The sequence below is a fragment of the Ranitomeya imitator genome, chromosome 2, assembly GCF_032444005.1.
Source record: "Ranitomeya imitator isolate aRanImi1 chromosome 2, aRanImi1.pri, whole genome shotgun sequence".
Lineage (NCBI taxonomy): Eukaryota > Metazoa > Chordata > Amphibia > Anura > Dendrobatidae > Ranitomeya > Ranitomeya imitator.
In genome coordinates, this window is record NC_091283.1 from 702,462,668 (window position 1) to 702,485,154 (window position 22,487).

The 22,487-nt window shown below is 43.2% G+C and overlaps 1 protein-coding gene across 1 annotated transcript in view; it reads left to right on the forward strand.

Annotated features, from left to right (window-relative positions):
- Positions 1-339: 339 nt before the first annotated feature.
- TSPAN14 (tetraspanin 14) overlaps positions 340-22,487 on the forward strand; it is a 77,479-nt gene continuing 55,331 nt past the window's right edge. The window contains exon 1 of the mRNA XM_069753122.1: positions 340-427. The gene's annotated coding sequence lies outside the window, so the exon portion shown is untranslated. The remainder of the gene's footprint in view (positions 428-22,487) is intronic.

A 22,487-nucleotide genomic window follows, 5' to 3' on the forward strand; every position in this document is an offset into this window, starting at 1 on the left:
TGCTCACCTACAATATTTGTAGCTTATGATTTCCTCAGAATGTTTTTTTACTTCACTTCTTATGTGAAAAGCAAATAGAAAGCGAAATAAACAAGTACAATAATAGACCATGCTGCTATGTCACCATTCCCACTACAGCGATAAGGACACGGACATTGCGATAACACCCAGCTGTCGCCTCGCACTGTATTATGCAGGGTATGCAGCGATGCTCCCCTGGACGCTGCTAGTAATGGGCCGTTCTTCAGGGATTTCCAGTATCAGTCTATGACACACACCGTCAGGCACCACCCATTGACATGAATGGAGGGGGTGAGGGGCTAGTACTTCCTGTGTGACTGGGGAGGAGCGCGGTGCATTCACTGTGAAGATACAACTTTCCAGTCGGCTCCTTGTAACTTCCTACAGTGTTCGTGCTGAGCTGCCGGTAAGTGCCCGGGAATGGGGGGCGGCGTGTGCTGAAGGGGTATGGGGGGCGCCAGCACCGGAGACACGGGCGGGAAGAGACTAGCCATCTGTTGTTTACCTCCATAGCTGGTGTTTGTGTAGGTCCTGGGTGTAATAACATTACCGGTCATCTAATAACACACACTATCTGTACCTAATATACACTGCACATGTGTGCACTACAGCCATACACATTACCGGTCATCTAATAACACACACTATCTGTACCTAATACATGTGTGCACTACAGCTATACACATTACCGGTCATCTAATAACACACACTATCTGTACCTAATACATGTGTGCACTACAGCTATACACATTACCGGTCATCTAATAACACACACTATCTGTACATAATACATGTGTGCACTACAGCTATACACATTACCGGTCATCTAATAACACACACTATCTGTACATAATATACACTGCACATGTGTGCACTACAGCCATACACATTACCGGTCATCTAATAACACACACTATCTGTACCTAATACATGTGTGCACTACAGCTATACACATTACCGGTCATCTAATAACACACACTATCTGTACCTAATACATGTGTGCACTACAGCCATACACATTACCGGTCATCTAATAACACACACTATCTGTACATAATACATGTGTGCACTACAGCTATACACATTACCGGTCATCTAATAACACACACTATCTGTACATAATATACACTGCACATGTGTGCACTACAGCCATACACATTACCGGTCATCTAATAACACACACTATCTGTACCTAATACATGTGTGCACTACAGCTATACACATTACCGGTCATCTAATAACACACACTATCTGTACCTAATACATGTGTGCACTACAGCTATACACATTCCCGGTCATCTAATAACACACACTATCTGTACATAATACATGTGTGCACTACAGCTATACACATTCCCGGTCATCTAATAACACACACTATCTGTACCTAATGCATGTGTGCACTACAGCCATAAACATTACCGGTCATCTAATAACACACACTATCTGTACATAATATACACTGCACGTGTGTGCACTACAGCTATACACATTACCGGTCATCTAATAACACACACTATCTGTACATAATACATGTGTGCACTACAGCCATAAACATTACCGGTCATCTAATAACACACACTATCTGTACATAATACATGTGTGCACTACAGCCATAAACATTACCGGTCATCTAATAACACACACTATCTGTACATAATATACACTGCACGTGTGTGCACTACAGCTATACACATTACCGGTCATCTAATAACACACACTATCTGTACATAATACATGTGTGCACTACAGCCATAAACATTACCGGTCATCTAATAACACACACTATCTGTACATAATATACACTGCACGTGTGTGCACTACAGCTATACACATTCCCGGTCATCTAATAACACACACTATCTGTACATAATACATGTGTGCACTACAGCCATAAACATTACCGGTCATCTAATAACACACACTATCTGTACATAATATACACTGCACGTGTGTGCACTACAGCTATACACATTACCGGTCATCTAATAACACACACTATCTGTACCTAATACATGTGTGCACTACAGCCATACACATTCCCGGTCATCTAATAACACACACTATCTGTACCTAATACATGTGTGCACTACAGCTATACACATTACCGGTCATCTAATAACACACACTATCTGTACCTAATGCATGTGTGCACTACAGCCATACACATTCCCGGTCATCTAATAACACACACTATCTGTACCTAATACATGTGTGCACTACAGCTATACACATTACCGGTCATCTAATAACACACACTATCTGTACCTAATACATGTGTGCACTACAGCCATACACATTACCGGTCATCTAATAACACACACTATCTGTACCTAATGCATGTGTGCACTACAGCCATACACATTACCGGTCATCTAATAACACACACTATCTGTACCTAATACATGTGTGCACTACAGCCATACACATTACCGGTCATCTAATAACACACACTATCTGTACATAATACATGTGTGCACTACAGCTATACACATTCCCGGTCATCTAATAACACACACTATCTGTACATAATACATGTGTGCACTACAGCTATACACATTCCCGGTCATCTTATAACACACACTATCTGTACATAATACATGTGTGCACTACAGCCATAAACATTACCGGTCATCTAATAACACACACTATCTGTACATAATATACACTGCACGTGTGTGCACTACAGCTATACACATTACCGGTCATCTAATAACACACACTATCTGTACCTAATACATGTGTGCACTACAGCCATACACATTACCGGTCATCTAATAACACACACTATCTGTACCTAATACATGTGTGCACTACAGCCATACACATTCCCGGTCATCTAATAACACACACTATCTGTACCTAATACATGTGTGCACTACAGCTATACACATTACCGGTCATCTAATAACACACACTATCTGTACCTAATGCATGTGTGCACTACAGCCATACACATTCCCGGTCATCTAATAACACACACTATCTGTACCTAATACATGTGTGCACTACAGCTATACACATTACCGGTCATCTAATAACACACACTATCTGTACCTAATACATGTGTGCACTACAGCCATACACATTACCGGTCATCTAATAACACACACTATCTGTACCTAATGCATGTGTGCACTACAGCCATACACATTACCGGTCATCTAATAACACACACTATCTGTACCTAATACATGTGTGCACTACAGCCATACACATTACCGGTCATCTAATAACACACACTATCTGTACCTAATACATGTGTGCACTACAGCCATACACATTACCGGTTATCTAATAACACACACTATCTGTACCTAATACATGTGTGCACTACAGCCATACACATTACCGGTCATCTAATAACACACACTATCTGTACCTAATACATGTGTGCACTACAGCTATACACATTACCGGTCATCTAATAACACACACTATCTGTACCTAATACATGTGTGCACTACAGCCATACACATTACCGGTCATCTAATAACACACACTATCTGTACCTAATACATGTGTGCACTACAGCTATACACATTACCGGTCATCTAATAACACACACTATCTGTACCTAATACATGTGTGCACTACAGCCATACACATTACCGGTCATCTAATAACACACACTATCTGTACCTAATACATGTGTGCACTACAGCTATACACATTACCGGTCATCTAATAACACACACTATCTGTACCTAATGCATGTGTGCACTACAGCCATACACATTACCGGTCATCTAATAACACACACTATCTGTACCTAATACATGTGTGCACTACAGCCATACACATTACCGGTTATCTAATAACACACACTATCTGTACATAATATACACTGCACATGTGCACTACAGCCATACACGTTACCGGTCATCTAATAACACACACTATCTGTACATAATATACACTGCACATGTGTACATTACAGCCATACACATTCCCGGTCATCTAATAACACACATTATCTGTACATAATATACACTGCACATGTGCACTACAGCCATACACGTTACTGGTCATCTAATAACACACACTATCTGTACATAATATACACTGCACATGTGTACTACAGCCATACACATTACCGGTCATCTAATAACACACACTATCTGTACATAATATACACTGCACATGTGCACTACAGCCGTACACGTTACTGGTCATCTAATAACACACACTATCTGTACATAATATACACTGCACATGTGTACTACAGCCATACACATTACCGGTCATCTAATAACACACACTATCTGTACATAATATACACTGCACATGTGTGCACTACAGCCATACACATTACCGGTCATCTAATAACACACACTATCTGTACATAATATACACTGCACATGTGTGCACTACAGCCATACACATTACCGGTCATCTAATAACACACATTTTATGTACATAATATACACTGCACATGTGCACTACAGCCATACACATTACCGGTCATTTAATAACACACACTATCTGTACATAATATACACTGCACATGTGTACTACAGCCATACACGTTACCGGTCATCTAATAACACACACTATCTGTACATAATATACACTGCACATGTGTGCACTACAGCGATACACATTCCCGGTCATCTAATACTGTGTATTATTAGATGACCGGTAATGTGCATGGCTGTAGTGTACGCATGTGCAGTGTATATTATGTACACATAGTGTGGGTTATTAGATGACCGGTAATGTGTACACGTGCAGTGTATATTATGTACAGATAATGTGTATTATTAGATGACCGGTAATGTGCATGGCTGTAGTGTACATATGTGCAGTGTATATTATGTACACATAGTGTGGGTTATTAGATGACCGGTAATGTGTACACGTGCAGTGTATATTATGTACAGATAATGTTTATTATTAGATGACCGGTAATGTGCATGGCTGTAGTGTACATATGTGCAGTGTATATTAGTCTAAGTTCACATTTGCGTTGTGCGCCGCAGCGTCGTCGCCGCAACGCACAACGCAAACAAAAACGCAGCAAAACGCATGCACATGCGGCCCATGCGGCGCCAATGTTAAAAGATAGGGCCGCACGACGCATGCGTTTTTGAAAAGGTCGGCGCCGCCCGAAAAATGCAACATGTTGCGTTTGACGCGCCCAGGCAGGTGCGCCCTAACGCCGCATGCGGCACAAAACGCAACACAACGCATGCACATGCGGCCCCAATGTTAAAGATAGGGCCGCACGACGCATGCGTTTTGTTGCGGCTGCGGCGCAAACCGCAAATGTGAACGTACCCTTATGTACAGATAATGTGTATTATTAAATGACCGGTAATTTGAATGCATGTACAGTGCCTTGTGAAAGTATTCGGCTCCCTGGAACTTTTAAACCTTTTTCACATATCATGCTTCAAACATAAAGAAACCAAATGTAAATTTTTGTTGAAGAATCAACAAGTGGAGCACAATTTTGAAGTTGAACGAAAATTATTGGTTATTTTAAATTTTTGTGGAAATTCAAAAACTGAAAAGTAGGGCGTGCAATGTTATTTGGCCCCTTTAACTTAATACTTTGTTGTGCCACCTTTTGCTGCGATTACAGCTGCAAGTCACTTGGGGTATGTCTCTATCAGTGTTGTACATCGAGAGACTGATATTCTTGCCCATTCTTTCTTGGCAAACAGCTCGAGCTCAGTGAGGTTTGATGGAGATCACCTGTGAACAGCAGTTTTCATCTCTTTCCACAGATTCTCGATTGGATTGAGGTCTGGACTTTGAGGCTATGTGCACACGTCAGGTTTTTTTCCTGACAAAATCCGGAGAAATCTGCCAGAAAATCGTGTTTTTTTCCGCGCGTTTTTCTCGCGGATTTTTTGCGTTTTTTTTTTTTTTTCCCTGAATGCATGAAATCCGCAGAAAATCCACAAAAAGAATGAGCATGGCCATTCTTTTTGCGGATTGCGTTTTTTTTGCGGAAAAAAACGCATACATCTGCACAAAAAATGCGGAATGCATTCTAAATGATAGGATGCATAATTTGAGCGTTTTTTATGCGGATTTATAGCGTTTTTATCGGGAAAATCCGCAAAAAAAACGCGAAAAATCCGGACGTGTGCACATACCCTGACTTGGCCATTCTATCACCTGGATACGTTTATTTGTGAACCATTCCATTGTAGATTTTGCTTTATGTTTGGGATCATTGTCTTGTTGGAAGACAGATCTCCGTCCCAGTCTCTGGTCTTTTGCAGACTCAAACAGGTTTTCTTAAAGCATGGTCCTGTATTTGGCTCCATCCATCTTCCCATCAATTGTAACCATCTTCCCTGTCCCTGCTGAAGAAAATCAGGCCCAAACCATGATGCTGCCACCACCATGTTTGACAGTGGGGATGGTGTGTTCAGGGTGATGAGCTGTGTTGCCTTTACGCCAAACATATATTTCGATTTTGGTTTCATCTGACCAGAGCACCTTCTTCCTCCACGTGTTTGGTGTGTCTCCCAGGTGGCTTGTTGAAAATTTAAAATGACACTTGTTATGGATATCTTTGAGAAATGGCTTTCTTTTTGCCACTCTTCCATAAAGGCCAGATTTGTGCAGTGTACGACTGATTGTTGTCCAATGGACAGACTGTCCCACCTCAGCTGTAGGTCTCTGCAGTTCATCCAGAGTCATCATAGGCCTCTTGGCTGCATCTCTGATCAGTCTTCTCCTTGTTTTAGATGAAAGTTTAGAGGGATGGTCGGGTCTTGGTAGATTTGCAGTGGTATGTTACTCCTTCCATTTCGATATGATCGCTTGCACAGTGCTACTTGTGATGTTTACAGTTTTGGAAATCATTTTGTATCCAAATCCGGCTTTAAACTTGTCCACAACAGTATCACGGACCAGCCTGTTGTGTTCCTTGATCTTCATTATGCTCTCTGTGCTTCAAACAGAACCCTGAGACTATCACAGAGCAGGTGCATTTATACGGAGACTTGATTACACACAGATGGATTATATTTATCATCATTAGGCATTTAGTACAACACTGGATCATTCAGAGATCCACAATGAACTCCTGGAGTGAGTTTGCTGCACTGAAAGCCCCACTTTTCAGTTTGTGAATTTCGACAAAAACTTAAAATAAGGAATAAATTTTGATTAACTTCACAATTGTGTTCCACATGTTGATTCTTCACCAAAAATTTACATTTGGTATCTTTATGTTTGAAGCATGATTTGTGGGAGTAGGTTGAAAAGTTCCAGGGGGCAGAATACTTTTGCAAGGCACTGTAGTTCACACATGTGTAGTGTATATTATGTATAGATAGTGTGTCTTATTAGATGACCGATGTCACGGATCCCAGGGAGGATGTCTTTATAATCCCCGCCGGTCACAATAATATGCCATGAACCGGAGTTGTTTGGTTGCCCAGTTCTTTCTGAAGGGGATTTATCTATATCCCACTTCCCAGTTCCTGTTTGGAACCTGCAGCTCTCTGGCGCCCTCCTTACCCTCAGGTCAGACGGTACTGCACCTAGGATAATTAGTCGCCAGAAAGGCTGCCTTACTTTGTACTGGCTAATGGGCACACTGCAGCGGGGGCGATATAACTACTCCCACTCAGGCGGGAACTATAATTATCAATTCCGTCCGTCGCTACAAAGTCCCAAACGAACAGAACAAATCCGCTGCCACCGGCTCCGATTTCTTAATAACGGGTCTGGAGCCAACCCAAATTAGTAGCTTAATTCACTCCAGAGGACGTGACAGTACGTTATAGATAAAGGAGAAATAAAGCTAGTAATTTTATATATTTTACTCCAAAAAGGTAGGCAGTGTTTACAGAAGTATAGAAAAATATAATAAAAGTAGCCAAGTATTGTATGTACTGTACAATTACAAATAAAATGGGCTTAAAGTTGAAAAACACTTACTGTTCGTTATGTCATTTCATCTCATGGCAGACGATGTGCTGTGGGGGATGGACATACATCCAGATGCATTACAGATCTGTCTCGCAGCTAGACCCGGGACAAAAGACTAGTGAAGACTGATGTCTCGCTTATCTCCGTGCCCAAAACCAAGCCACTCCCCTTGTTGTGACCTCACTCAGAGGCTGAATACGCCCCTTTCTTAGAGTTATGACAAGCCATTTCTTTACATATCTCGCTGTGTGAACCTTGGAGACGAACGACACAATGATCATGATGCTCACCACGTCTTGGGGGTTCTTTTAAGTATAAACACGGCGTAGACATATGACCCGCTTATGGAGAAATCCATTCTTTGCATTTCGTTGGGCTTAGATTCTAGCGATTTCTCGGTGGACATTCGGAATATGTAACCCTTATATCTCTATCCCTGATCGGTGCCATTATACAGAACTTTTCAATAACAAAAGAGTCCCATGCGGTTTGGAAGTTGCTGTGCCAGTTATAGCTGGTATCAGGCGGGAGGGGGGGGGAATGAGGGGTTTAGACAGCAGACTGGCTTTCCCAGCACAAAACCATTAAAATTCCTCAGTGGAGATGGCAAGCTGGTCTCACATTACAGCTATATAGCAGGGGGGAGGGAGGAAGAGTGGCTTAGAATTCCAGCCTTGTGCTGGCAGGCAGAGGAAACTGCATCTGAGATCTCTGTATGTGTAATTGAAGTAATCAGAACTTCTTCCTATCTCCTGACAACCGGTAATGTGTAGGGCTGTAGTGTACACATGTGCAGTGTATATTATGTACAGATAATGTGTACTATTAGATGGTCTGTAATGTGTGTGTGTATGTACAGTACAGACCAAAAGTTTGGACACATCTCATGTAAAGATTTTTCTGTATTTTCATGACTATGAAAATTGTAAATTCACACTGAAGGCATCGAAACTATGAATTAACACATGTGGAATTATATACTTAACAAAAAAGTGTGAAACAACTGAAATTATGTCTTATATTCTAGGTTCTTCAAAGTAGACACATTTTGCTTTGCTGACTGCTTTGCACACTCTTAGCATTCTCTTGATGAGCTTCAAGAGGTAGTCACCGGAAATGGTCTTCCAACAATCTTGAAGGAGTTCCCAGAGATGCTTAGCACTTGTTGGCCCATTTGCCTTCAATCTGCGATCCAGCTCACCCCAAACCATCTCGATTGGGTTCAGGTCTGGTGACTGTGGAGGCCAGGTCATCTGGCGTAGCACCCCATCACTCTCCTTCTTGGTCAAATAGCCCTTACACAGCCTGGAGGTGTGTTTGGGGTCATTGTCCTGTTGAAAAATAAATGATGGTCCAACTAAACGCAAACCGGATGGAATAGCATGCCGCTGCAAGATGCTGTGGTAGCCATGCTGGTTCAGTATGCCTTCAATTTTGAATAAATCCCCAACAGTGTCACCAGCAAAGCACCCCCACACCATCACACCTCCTCCTCCATGCTTCACGGTGGGAACCAGGCATGTAGAGTCCATCCGTTCACCTTTTCTGCATTGCACAAAGACACGGTTGGAACCAAAGATCTCAAATTTGGACTCATCAGACCAAAGCATAGATTTCCACTGGTCTAATGTCCATTCCTTGTGTTCTTGGGCCCAAACAAGTCTCTTCTGCTTGTTGCCTGTCCTTAGCTGTGGTTTGCTAGCAGCTATTTTACCATGAAGGCCTGCTGCACAAATTCTCCTATTAACAGTTGTTGTAGAGATGTGTCTGCTGCTAGAACTCTGTGTGGCATTGACCTGGTCTCTAATCTGAGCTGCTGTTAACCTGCGATTTCTGAGGCTGGTGACTCGGATAAACTTATCCTCAGAAGCAGAGGTGACTCTTGGTCTTCCTTTCCTGGGGCGATCCTAATGTGAGCCAGTTTCTTGGTAGCGCTTGATGATTTTTGCAACTGCACTTGGGGACACTTTCGGAGTTTTCCCAATTTTTCGGACTGACTGACCTTCATTTCTTAAACTAATGATGGCCACTCATTTTTCTTTTCTTATCTTCTTTTTTCTTGCCATAATACAAACGGTCTATTCAGTAGGACTTTCAGCTGTGTATCGACCAGACTTCTGCACAACACAACTGATGGTCCCAACCCCATTTATAAGGCAAGAAATCCCACTTATTAAACCTGACAGGGCACACCTGTGGAGTGAAAACCATTCTCGGTGACTACCTTTTGAAGCTCATCAAGAGAATGCCCAGAGTATGCAAAGCAGTCATCAAAGCAAAAGGTGTCTACTTTGAAGAACCTAGAATATAAGACATAATTTCAGTTTTTTCACACTTTTTTGTTAAGTATATAATTCCACATGTGTTAATTCATAGTTTTGATGCTTTCAGTGTGAATTTACAATTTTCATAGTCATGAAAATACAGAAAAATCTTTAAATGGGAAGGTGTGTCCAAACTTTTGGTCTGTACTATATGTACCGGTGTATATATATTTTGTTAAAATCTATTTTATCCAGATATGATGTACACACCCTGACAGGTGTAATGAATGACAAATGAATATCAGTTCTTGTGGTTAAAGGGGCTGTCGGCACTCAAGAAATTGGGCACCAAACTGTGTAAAATATCTTGCATAACAAACTCGGCACTCCTTGGGTCCATGGCCATCTCTCCACCGCTGATGCTTTCCCGGTGTTTTGACTACAGTGTTGATATCACATTAACAGTTTGTGTCACCCCATTAGCTAGTCACTGAGCTCAGTGCTCTGTTCCCTCAGCCTCCTTGCACAAGCATGAAGCTCAGCTTTGCTTGCCGTCCGCTTCCATGCACAAGCGCTGCGCTCAGCTTTGTTTGCTGTCAGCCTCCATGCACAAGCGTGGCGCTCAGCATTGCTTGCTGTCAGCCTCCATGCACAAGCGCGGCACTCAGCGTTGCTTGCCGTCAGCCTCCATGCACAAGCGCGGAGCTCAGCGTTGCTTGCCGTTAGCCTCCGTGCACAAGCTCAGCGTTGCTTGCCGGCAGCCTCCGTGCACAAGCTCAGCGTTGCTTGCCGGCAGCCTCCGTGCACAAGCTCAGCGTTGCTTGCCGGCAGCCTCTGTGCACAAGCTCAGCGTTGCTTGCCGGCAGCCTCCGTGGACAAGCTCGGAGCTCAGCGTTGTTTGCCGTCAGCTCACATGCACAAACTCTGTGATTTGCTAGAGCAGTGGTGCTTGCTGTTGATGTGACATCCTCACTAGAGACAAAACCACAGGAATCGGAGGAGCATCAGTCTGCTGAAGAGTCCTCCTTCCTTGCTAACTTGGTTGTAGCTGATTGAGAAGAAGTTTTTCTTTTTTCTCCAAAACATTTTTCCATGACAACATTGAATTTTATGGCAGGTACATCGATGACCTGATTATATTATGGAAAAGCACAACATCTGAAGCTGAGAAATATATGTCCGATTTAAATAACAACTTTAATCTGAAGTTTACACATTTTGTTCACTTCCTCTATAAATTACCTTGATATTAACTTAACTGGTGATGAAAAGACGGGTACAGTTTCCATACTTCCCTACAGAAAGCCGAGATCAGACTGCAATGCAAGGGCTGGCTGGCGGTCTCCTGACTCGAGGGTGGGAATTGGTGACTGTAGGATATCACTGTATTTATTTTTTACCAGTTTCGTCTTTTTACATATTAATCTTTTCCTTTTGTAAAAAGCTCTTTGCGGTGGTGTGAACAGTGCTATATACGTTATTCACAAAGGTATTTTCTATCCATGAAATCCACTGTGCATGGCAGTAACGGTGTATGAAGTTGTAACAAATCTAATTCAGAGAATATCTGTCACACAAGTTCAGTGGCCTGAGGCTATGAAATCTGAATGATGTCGTTTTTATGCTACAAATATTACCAGAGATTTCACTCTTCATACATAGAGTAAAATGTGCGGCTCGACCACAACTACGGTATATGCTCAGTAGTATGGCCCCTCTGTGCACATACCGGATCAGCTGCTGTCACCGATGTGTCATTACTGGTCTTGTGGGGTCCTTGCCTCCATAGGTCAGAACTGGATTGTTCATGTTATGGTCATTGTTACAAATGTGCAAGACCCATCTGTGTAGGGCAGAATGTTGTTTTGGTCGTTGTTTTGTCTGTGTGTACAGCGGACAAGACACAGGTCAATGCTAGTAAGTGTGTTAGTGTATAGGAATGATGTCCTCCATCATGCACTAGTCTTTTTTTTCTAGTTTTGATGGCAGACCGCTCCTGCACCCATCTATGATGCAGATTATCGCACTCGCGTGCACACAGACCCCTACAGCTGGTGGGTAAGGCTACGTTCACATTAGCGTTGTGCGGGGCAGCGTCTACAATGCAACGCACAACGCCTGCAAAAACGCATGCACAACGCAGCTTTTTGTGACGCATGCGTTCATTTTTGCATGATTTTTGGCGCAGAAGAAACTGCATCATGCAGCGTCCTCTGCGCCCTGACAGTTGCGCCAAAATGACGCATGCGTCACAAAACGCAGGACAACGCATGTCCATGCGCTCCCCATGTTAAAAATAGGGGCGCATGACGCATGCGTCGCCGAGGCTGCGCCCGACGCTGCCTCGCACAACGCTAATGTGAACGTAGCCTAAGATGATTGACTTCAGCTGAAAAACTGCTAGCACAGGGACCATGTTAGAGTGATAGTTCCGGTGTTAGGGGTAAGTTTTCTTCTTGTGGAGAGTGACATACCGGCTCTGGCATGCCAAGGTAAGGAGGCTTATTCGCCGTGCAATGCTCTGGGAAATTTTTGAGGGGTATGAAAATAAGTTGTCCAAGTAGTGGACAACTTCTTTGTCATATAATTTTGGTCTGTATGGGGTTTGTGCGAAAATAATGGCAGTTTTCCCTTGCCTAGACATTCCAACTGCGGATCCTTCCCTCCCCCAACACCATGTGGAGAGGCCCCTTTTCCACATCGTTTGCTCCCTCCTGCTTTCATCTAATGCAATGGTCCCCAACCTTTCTGTCCCTGGGAGCCACATTCGGCTCTGAGAAAGGGTCGTGAGCCACATCCCACCTCCCTCACACTAGTGGATACCAAAGCCGCCATTATGAGTATAGTGATGATAACCAAAGCTTTTCCACAGATATTACCCCGACACAGTATACAAAGATCCAGGGGCTCCCACAAAACCCCCATTCAGTACTCTCCCACCGCACTGTCACAAACACCTTCTCTGGCAGGTAGCATCATCTTCTCTCCAGTGTACCTTACTTAAAGGGAACCTGTCATCAGTTTTGGCCGCTATAGGATACGGCCAGCGCCTTTCAGTGCAATCCGCAAGAAAACCGCAGCAAAAACGCACAAAAAAAGTAACAAATCCGCAGGTGCGTTTTCTGCCAGGAGAGGCAGAATCCGCACCAGAAATTCCTAAGCCTAATCCGCAATGTGTGCACATAGCCTTAGGGTATGTGCACACATAGAATGGTTCACTGCGGATTTTTCCGCAGCGGATTTGACAAATCCGCAGGGCAAAAGTACTGCTTTTTTCCTGCGGATTTACCGCATTTTTACTGCGGTTTTACACCTGCGGTTTTCTATTGGAGCAGGTGTAAAACCGCTGCAGAATCCGCACAAAGAATTGACCGCATGCACACTGCGGATTGCGTTTCCCATAGGTTTACATTGTACTGTAAACACATGGGAAACTTCTGCGGATCCGCAGCAAAATCTGCTGCGTGTGAACATAGCCTTACATTGCTTGTGCAATACACTGCAGATTTGACGCGTGTTTAAAAATGCTGCGTGTGCCGGCTACAGTGACCTGTTCAGAAGTTTAGATGGTAAAAATACATTTCTTCATTTCTGTCATGCCACTTTGCAGTAATTTCTGAAAAGCACCTGAAGGGTTAAGAAACTACCTGACAGCAATTTTGAATATGTTGAGGGGGTGCTGTTTTTAAAATGGCATCACTTTGGGGGGTTTAAAACATGTGGGACCCCCAGAGTAAATTCAAAATGTAATAGGTCCATAAAAAATTGTTTTGTAAATTTCCTTGAAAAATGATTGCTACATTTTTAAACCTTCTAAAATATTAACAAAATAAAACAACATTTGGCAAATGGTGCTGATGTAAAGCCGTCATGTGGGACATGTTATTTATTAAGGTTTTTGTGTGGTATGATTATCTGGATTAAAGAAATAATCATTCAAAGTCTGAAAATAGCTAATTTTTTTTTCCATTTTTGTAAAATGTCTGATAATTTTTATAAATAAAAGCAGAATACATCAACATAAATTTACCATTATTGTGAAGTACAAAGTTTTTTTTCGTGACACAATCTGAAAATCGGTACGATTTGTTGAAGCGTTCCAGAGTTATTGCCCCACAAGCTGACACTGGTCTGATTTCAAAAATTTGGCCCTGTCACTAAGGGGTTAAATGGGTTGTCTAATACTGGACCAGCCTTTCTTTAATGCTAAAGTGGTCTCAATAAAATCGCACATGCTCTACATCTCGGAGCAGCCATTTGGTGCTGTGATATCCAAGGCGCCGCTATCAGTGGTGAGCATGTGCTTTTCTTACTTTGATATGGGACAATTTTAGCATTTAACAAGAGGTTGTGCAGCAGTGGGTACCCCGTCTGTTACCTGCTCACCATCACACATCCTCTGATCATTTTGTAGTTGTCGGTATTGTCCACCAACAGGCCGCTATTTTCCTGTAAATCTTTCCACTGGCTTCTAATTTTCTTTGTTTTGAACTCCACGTTAATTTCTAAGGCCGTCCTGACATGGCCGCATACATCAGACTGTGGCTGAGAAGTTACTGGAAGTTGCGGCTCCGTCATCTCCTATGTTGTCACCTTACTATGACTCATCAGTGAAGCAATATCATACACAACACACGTCTAGATTGCTTATGGTTTAGTAATGTGAACGGAAAGAGGAACTTTGTGGTATATTTCTTGTCACCTCTGTAGTGACCGCCCAAGATGAAGTTTTTGTGTCATCATATGTAGTGGAGGACCATGCTTAGAATTAAAGGGAACCTGTCATGTGAAGAACGCTGTTAATCTGCAGGTTAATAGCATTCTGAACCTGCCCAGTGTCGGCACTTAGGCTATGTTCACACATAGCGTCGGGTCCCTGCGGGTTCTCCCGCAGCGGATTTGATAAATCTGCAGGGCAAACCCGCTGCGGTTATCCCTGCAGATTTATCACGTTTTGTCCTGCGGGTTCCGCTGCGGGATTTTACTCCTACTATTGATGCTGCATATGCAGCAATATGTAGCATCAATAGTAATGTTAAAAATAATAAAATAATGATATACTCACCCTCTGACTTCCCGATCTCCTCGGCGCTGCAGGCGGCGGTCCGGTTCCAAAGATGCTATGCGAGAAGAACCTTCGTGACGTCACGGTCATGTGACCGCAACATCACCGCAGGTCCTGGTCGCATAGCAAACCTGAGACCGGACGGTGAGTATAGCTTATTTTTTATTTTAATTCTTCTTTTTTTTTACACAAATATGGTTCCCGGGGCCTGGAGGAGAGTCTCCTCTCCTCCACCCCGGGTAGCAACCGCACATTATCTGCTTACTTCCCGCATGGTGGGCACAGCCCCATGTGGGAAGTAAGCGGATCAATGCATTCCTATGGGTGCAGAATCCCTGCGACTCTGCACAAAGAAGTGACATGCTGCGGGTTGTAAACCACTGCGTTCCCGCGCGGTTTTTCCTGCAGCATGTGCACAGCGGTTTGCGGTTTCGATAGGGTTTATATGTTACTGTAAACGCAATGGAAACTGCAGCGGACCCGCAGCTGCAAAATCTCCGCGGTAAAAACCGCATAGTGTGAACATGGCCTTAGAGCCTTGTTGACGTGAAGAAATGAACTTAATCCTCCCTGGTATTGTTTGGCGTTCATTCATGGGGTTGGCGCCGATACAGGTTCATTCCCTGCTCTGTGTATAGATGGCGGTGGCTGTAACCGCCCCCAGCACCGACTGACAGCTCGCTCAGCTTTAGGGTTGGCTGTCAGTCAGGGCCGGGGAAGTGGTTACAGCTATTGCTGTCTATACACAGAGCGGTGACTGAACCTACGCCGGCCCCCATGACTGAACGCCGAATGCTGCTGGGGGCAAGATTTCACCTTGGCAGAGGGGCTCTAAGTGCTGGGCAGGTTCAGAACGCTATTAACATGCAGATTAACCCCATACCTGCAGGTTAATAGTGTTTTTTCACATGACTGGTTCCATTTCACTTTTGTTTTGCCTCCTGCAGCCAGTATAACATCAAAATAAGTACAGATTACCGTAAGTCAATTATGATGTTGAACCATGTCAAACCTGAGTTTTAGCATAGAATTTCATCAAACAGTTCTCAAGTTCTCATCCTATAGATGTTTCTGAAAATTTATGCTGGTGTTTTAACCCCTTCATCCCCAGGCTGTTTTCCATTTTCTCATTTTTCGCTCCCCTTCTTCCCAGAGCCATAACTTTTTTTTTTTTTTTTTTACGTGTCCCTCAATATGGCTGTGTAATGGCTTGTTTTACGTGGGAGGAGTTGTACTTTTGAACCACACCATTAATTTTACCATAAAATGTACTGGAAAACTGGGGAAAAAAATTCCAAGTGCGATGAAATTGCAAAAAAGTGCAATTCCACAATTTTTTTTTTTTTTTACCATGTTCACGAATTGCTAAACCTGACCTGCCATTATGATTCTCGAGGTTATTCCGAGCTCGTAGACACCAAACATGTCTAGGTTCTTTTTTATTAAAGTGGTTAAAAAAATCCAAAGTTTCTTAAAACAAAAATTGTGCCATTTTCCGAGACCCGTAGATCCATTTTTCGGGATCTGGGGCTGGGTGAGGGCTTATTCTTTGCTCTCCGAGCTAATATTTTTTTGATACGATGTTTTGATCGCCTATTATTGCATTTTGTAGCAGTTTTGCGGTGATCATTATTTTTTTTTAATTTTTATTCTGTCGTTTTTGATTTTTTTTTTTTTTCTCGTTATGCCATTTACCAGATTAATTTATTTTATATTTTGATTGGGCATTTCTGAACGTGGCAATGACAAATGTGTATTTTTAATTTTTTTCCATTTTTATTGTGAATGAGGCAAAAAGGGAGGGGTGATTTGAACTTTTATATATATATTTTTTTTATTTTTGTAAATTTATAAAGAGATTTTTTCTACTTCATAAATGCTTCAATAGTTTTCTTAGGAGACTTGAAGCTGCGATTCTCTGATAGCAGGCACATAGGAGGTCTTTAGCCCTTCTATGTGTAACAGAATTGATCTACTATGAAGGCCAGCCACCGGGTGCCGCTCATAGCAGATTGGCAATGACAACCATGGGGGTCTCGTGCAAACCTCGGGTTGTCATGCCAACCCATTGACGCCTTTGGTCATGTGACAGAGGCGCTAATGGGCGCAGCTGGTGACGCGCAATCATGTTAAATACTGCTGTCCAACAGCCATGAGTGGATCGTGATTCCTCTCGTAGCTGCTGGGGCCACATGTCAGCTGATGAAATCAGCTGTAATGTGCTGGAAAAGATGTGGGCTCAGCGCTTGAGCCTGCATTAAAGGGGAAGACCCAACATATGACATATTATTAAATCCTATGTTGTGAAGGAGTAAAAAAAAACAAACCCAAATTTGCACAACGCGGATCAGGCTGTGACTTTGCGGCACATTCCATTGAAATTCAAGGCAAGAAGAATGAAAACAAAATCGTGGTCTCTGTAGCTCTGCCAATAAGGTGAAAATCGAAATGTATAGAAAAATAGTTTATTTATGCAACGCGTTTCAGAGTTAATAAGACTCCTTCATCAGGCGTATAACATTCAGAATGACTCGTCATGACCTTTAATAACATGATTAATCACGCAGCCTTTAGTCTTCTGGCCAGAGAAAGGGAGAACTTTGTGTTACTCATGATGATGCTAGTGGTGTTCTGTCATCGCAGTTTCTGCTGAGCAAGGCCTGTCATGTAACCATGTGCCCTAGTCTCTCCAGGTAGAGGACATTGTTTTCTGTGGAGCAGCTTGGCACTTACTGAAGAACTATAATCTGGGAAAGCCCTCGATATAGTGAAGCTGGTGTACACACAGTGTTGTGCGCACAATGGCGTCTTGTTGTTTAGTATACAGGAAATGAACATGGTGACACTGTATCACTATTGCATGTGATACAATGTCACAATGTTGTGCACACCTTGTTATTTCTCTGCATATCTAAGATCGAAAAGAACTTTTCAACAAAGTATTTGCAGAATAGCTATGTTTTTTCCTTTCTGACTGCCCCTAATCACAGTAGAGGGCTGTTCCAAAAAACTTTGTTTCGGCTTACTGTCCCATACATAGAAACAACGATATTGATGGTTGTGGACAACAGTCGGATGTGTATGGGGTCCTTAACCCCTTAACCCCCTAACCCCCGGAGCTTTTTCCGGAGTTGCGGTTTCGTTTTTCGCTCCCCTCCTTCCCAGAGCCATATCTTTTTTTTTTTTTTTTTTTTTTTTCCCCCGGTCAATATGGCCATGTGAGAGCTTATTTTTTGCGGGACAAGTTGTACTTTTGAATGACACTATTGGTTTTACCATGTTGTGTACTAGAAAACGGGAAAAAAATTCCAAGTGCAGTGAAATTGCAAAGAAAGTGCAATCCCACACTTGTTTTTTGTTTTGGCTTTTTTGCTAGGTTCACTAAATGCTAAAACTGACCTGCCATTTGATTCTCCAGGTCATCACGATTTTATAGACACCAAACATGTCTAGGTTATTTATTATCTAAGTGGTAAAAAAATAAATCCAAACTTTGCTAAAAATAAAATTGCGCAATTTTCCAAAACCTGTTGCGTCTCCATTTTTTGTGATCTGGGGTCAGGTGAGGGCTTATTTTTTGCGTGCCGAGCTGACGTTTTTAATGATACCACTTCGGTGCAGATACGTTCTTTTGATAGCCCCTTACTGCATTTCAATGCAATGTCGCGGTGACCAAAATAATGTAATTCTGGCGTTTTGATTTTTTTTTTTTTCGCTACGCCTTTTAGGGATCAGGTTAATTTTTTTTTTTATTGATAGATCGGGTGATTCTGATTGTGCCGATACCAAATATGTGTAGTAGGGTGCCAAGGAAAAATGAACTTTGCTAATTGGTAATTCTTACCCCTCAAATTTGTTCCTTTTGGCACAAGAATTCACCATGTAAAATATGTTGACGTTAAATTTAGATTTGCCACTTGCTCAAGGCATGTGAATTATTCCATGTTTCTCATTTTCCACAATATTGGTCACACAATAACCACTCAGTTTTGTCATCATATCTTTGACTGGATATACTATTTATAATTCAAAAAACATAGAATGGCAGTAAGCATTCTATTACAGTAAAATATGCATTACACAATTATGTACAATGTACAAGTATCAGTACTTAGTAGCAGTGTAGCAGTCAGTTCAGTTTTTCGCGTAAATATCATTAATCTGATCGGTAAACGGCATAACATACCATACATAATGTGGGATATGCACGACGATAAATACTAAACAAACATTTAAAACTGCAATATGATGTGACATTGAGCAACCAGTAAATGATAACTAATCTTAAAAAAAGAAAATTATAAAATATCTATGACCAAAAAGGAACAAAATTAGGAGGTAAGACCTTCAAAAACTTGCTACTTAATTTTTACCATTCATTTCCTTGGCAACCTAATGTATAGGTTTGATTTTATTTGTATTGTTTTATTTTGAATGGGGCGAAAGGGGGGTGATTTAAACATTTTTATATAATTTTTTCTCTAGTCACCTTCCACGACGGCATATGGAGGTTGTCTCTTTGCCCTAATGGGGAACAGGAAACACAGAGAGGTTTAAAAGGACCTCCCACCTCCCACCTGCCAGTGTCTTTCCTGTTCCCCATGGGACAGGGAGAGGTCTCCAGGTGCTGTTGTGGCCGGCGACTGCGGTACCTTTGTGCAGGCTCTGCCTGTTGTAGCCGGGCAGCTGGTGGTCGCGTTCCGCCTCCTCCCCTGCTGCTCCCGTCGTCCTGCTATGCAGGTGCCTCAGGGACCCCCTCCCGGCCTTCCCGCGCCCCCACGAGGGCAAAGCAGGCCGGGGATCCCTCGCCGGGCTCCTCCATGAGCTGCTCGGCGTTCTCCCCCTCCATTGCCGGCTCGGCGTTCCGGATGTGACGTCGGCGGTCTCGCGCGTCACTTCCGGTCCCTCGTTCTCCTGGAAGCCGCTTCTTCCGGGTTCGCCGGCCGGCGTGTCGGACTGATGGCGTCCCCTCACATGGATCCCGGAGGGGGAGGGGGAACTACTGATTGCTGGAGGCAGGTGCGGACAGCGTTCTTAAACCCTGCTGAACCACCACTGAGGTAAGACTAATTTTCCCAGTATGGATGGTTCCTTGTGCCCTGCATCTGCGGAGCCCAGCGCTACCCCTGCTACAGTAAGTGTTTTGCAGGGATAGGATCCGGGAGGTAGTACCTATAGGGGGTTTTAATGTGCTCACTCCCCTCTCCCTTGTCATTTCAGGGAGAGAAGTCTGCCCCTAAAGCCGCTATTAAAAAGAAGTGCCCAGTCTGTTCTACTAAATTCCCTCTTAACTGGGACAAAAGACTCTGCCAGCCATGTACTGACAAGATTGTAAAAGCTGAGCAACCATCTCTGCTGGATGAAATTCGCTCCTTAGTAAAACAGGAGGTGCAATCTTCGTTAGCAGCTTTTACTACTCCTCCACCTCCACCTCCGCCGCCGCATTCCCCAGCTAAAAAGAGAAAAATTCAGGCGGTCGAATCAGACTCTGATTCAGACCTCTCCCATACTTCATCTGTGGGCTGGGAAGATCCTGTATCACCTAAAGCTGAGGTCAGGAAATACCTCTTTTCCTCAGATTACATTGAGGATTTAGTATCTGCTGTCCGTAATACTATGGGCCTAGAAGAGGAATATGAGCCACAGTCCGTACAGGATCAGATGTTTGGCGGACTCAGATCGGAGAAAAGAGTGGGGTTCCCGGTGCACGCTAACATCGTTAGTATGGTTAATCAGGAATGGGAACAGCCTGAGAAACGCCTCACTACTCCTGCAGAAATGAAGCATAGATTTCCTCTAGAGGGTGAAGTAATCAAATTGGACATTCCAAAGGTGGATGTGCAGGTGGCTAGAGTCGCCAAAAGAACAGCACTCCCTTTTGAGGATTCCTCACAATTAAAGGATCCTATGGACAGAAAGATTGAAAGCCTCCTAAAAAAGTCTTGGGAAACTTCAACGTCTATCCTTAAGGCCAATGTCGCTTCCACTTGTGTTGCCAGGGCCCTCTCCTGCTGGTTGGAGAAATTAGAGTCTCATATATCTCAGGGTACCCCGAGAGGTGAATTATTAGATTCACTTCCCATCCTGCATAGAGCCTCTGGGTTTCTGGCTGACGCTTCTCTGGAATCTGTTAGAGTGGCCGCCAGATCTCTCGTACTCTCCAACTCTGCTAGAAGAGCCCTCTGGCTTAAAATATGGAGCGGTGATATCACTTCAAAAGCCAAGTTGTGTGCTATACCTTTTAAGGGAGATTATGTTTTCGGTCCAGCCTTAGACGATATTCTTGACAAGGCTACTGACAAGAAAAAGGCACTCCCGGAGCAAAAACAACCAAGAAAACGGTTTTTTCGTGCCCCACAGTCTCAGCCCCCTCAAAGAGGGAAGGGCAAAACCGGCAGGTGGAGTTACGCCAAGGGTAGAGGGAAAAATATTTTTGTCCCCCAGCAGCAGCAGCAACAGTCCCAACAGGACAAGCAATGACTCCGACCCGGTGGGGGGGAGACTCTCAAAATATGTGGGTCAGTGGGAAAATATCACCAGTTCCCACTGGGTCCTCAATGTCATCAAGGAGGGCCTATTAATAGAGTTAATTTCTTCCCCCCCCTCAGGGTCTGAAAGTTACTACCCTTACGTCTTCAAGAGATCACAATTTGTTGACATTGGGTCTCAGAGATCTTATGAAATCAAATGTGATCTCACCAGTTCCACATCTGGAACAAGGAAAAGGACATTATTCCCGTCTATTCTTAGTACCCAAACCCTCAGGGGACGTAAGAATTATTATAAACCTAAAAGGTCTAAACCGACATGTGAAATATCGCAAGTTCAAGATGGAGTCTGTAAGATCTGCAATTCCTCTGATAGGACATCAGTCCTTTATGGCAACCATCGACCTAAGGGATGCATATTTTCACATTCCTATCCACCCGAGACACAGAAAATACCTCAGGTTTGCGATACGGGGAAGTCATCGAGTGGAGCACTATCAGTATGGAGTCCTTCCCTTCGGCATTTCCTCAGCACCAAGGGTATTCTCCAAGATCATGGCAGAGGCAGTGTCATTTATCCGGAGTCAAGGTGTCTGTATAGTGCCCTACTTGGACGATCTACTGGTAGTTGCCCCCACCGAGATGACCCTGATATCCCATGTGTCAACCACTTTGGAGATATTGAAGTCTCTGGGTTGGATTCCAAACATGAAGAAGTCTCAGCTTCAACCCTCAAGAACCAGAAAGTTC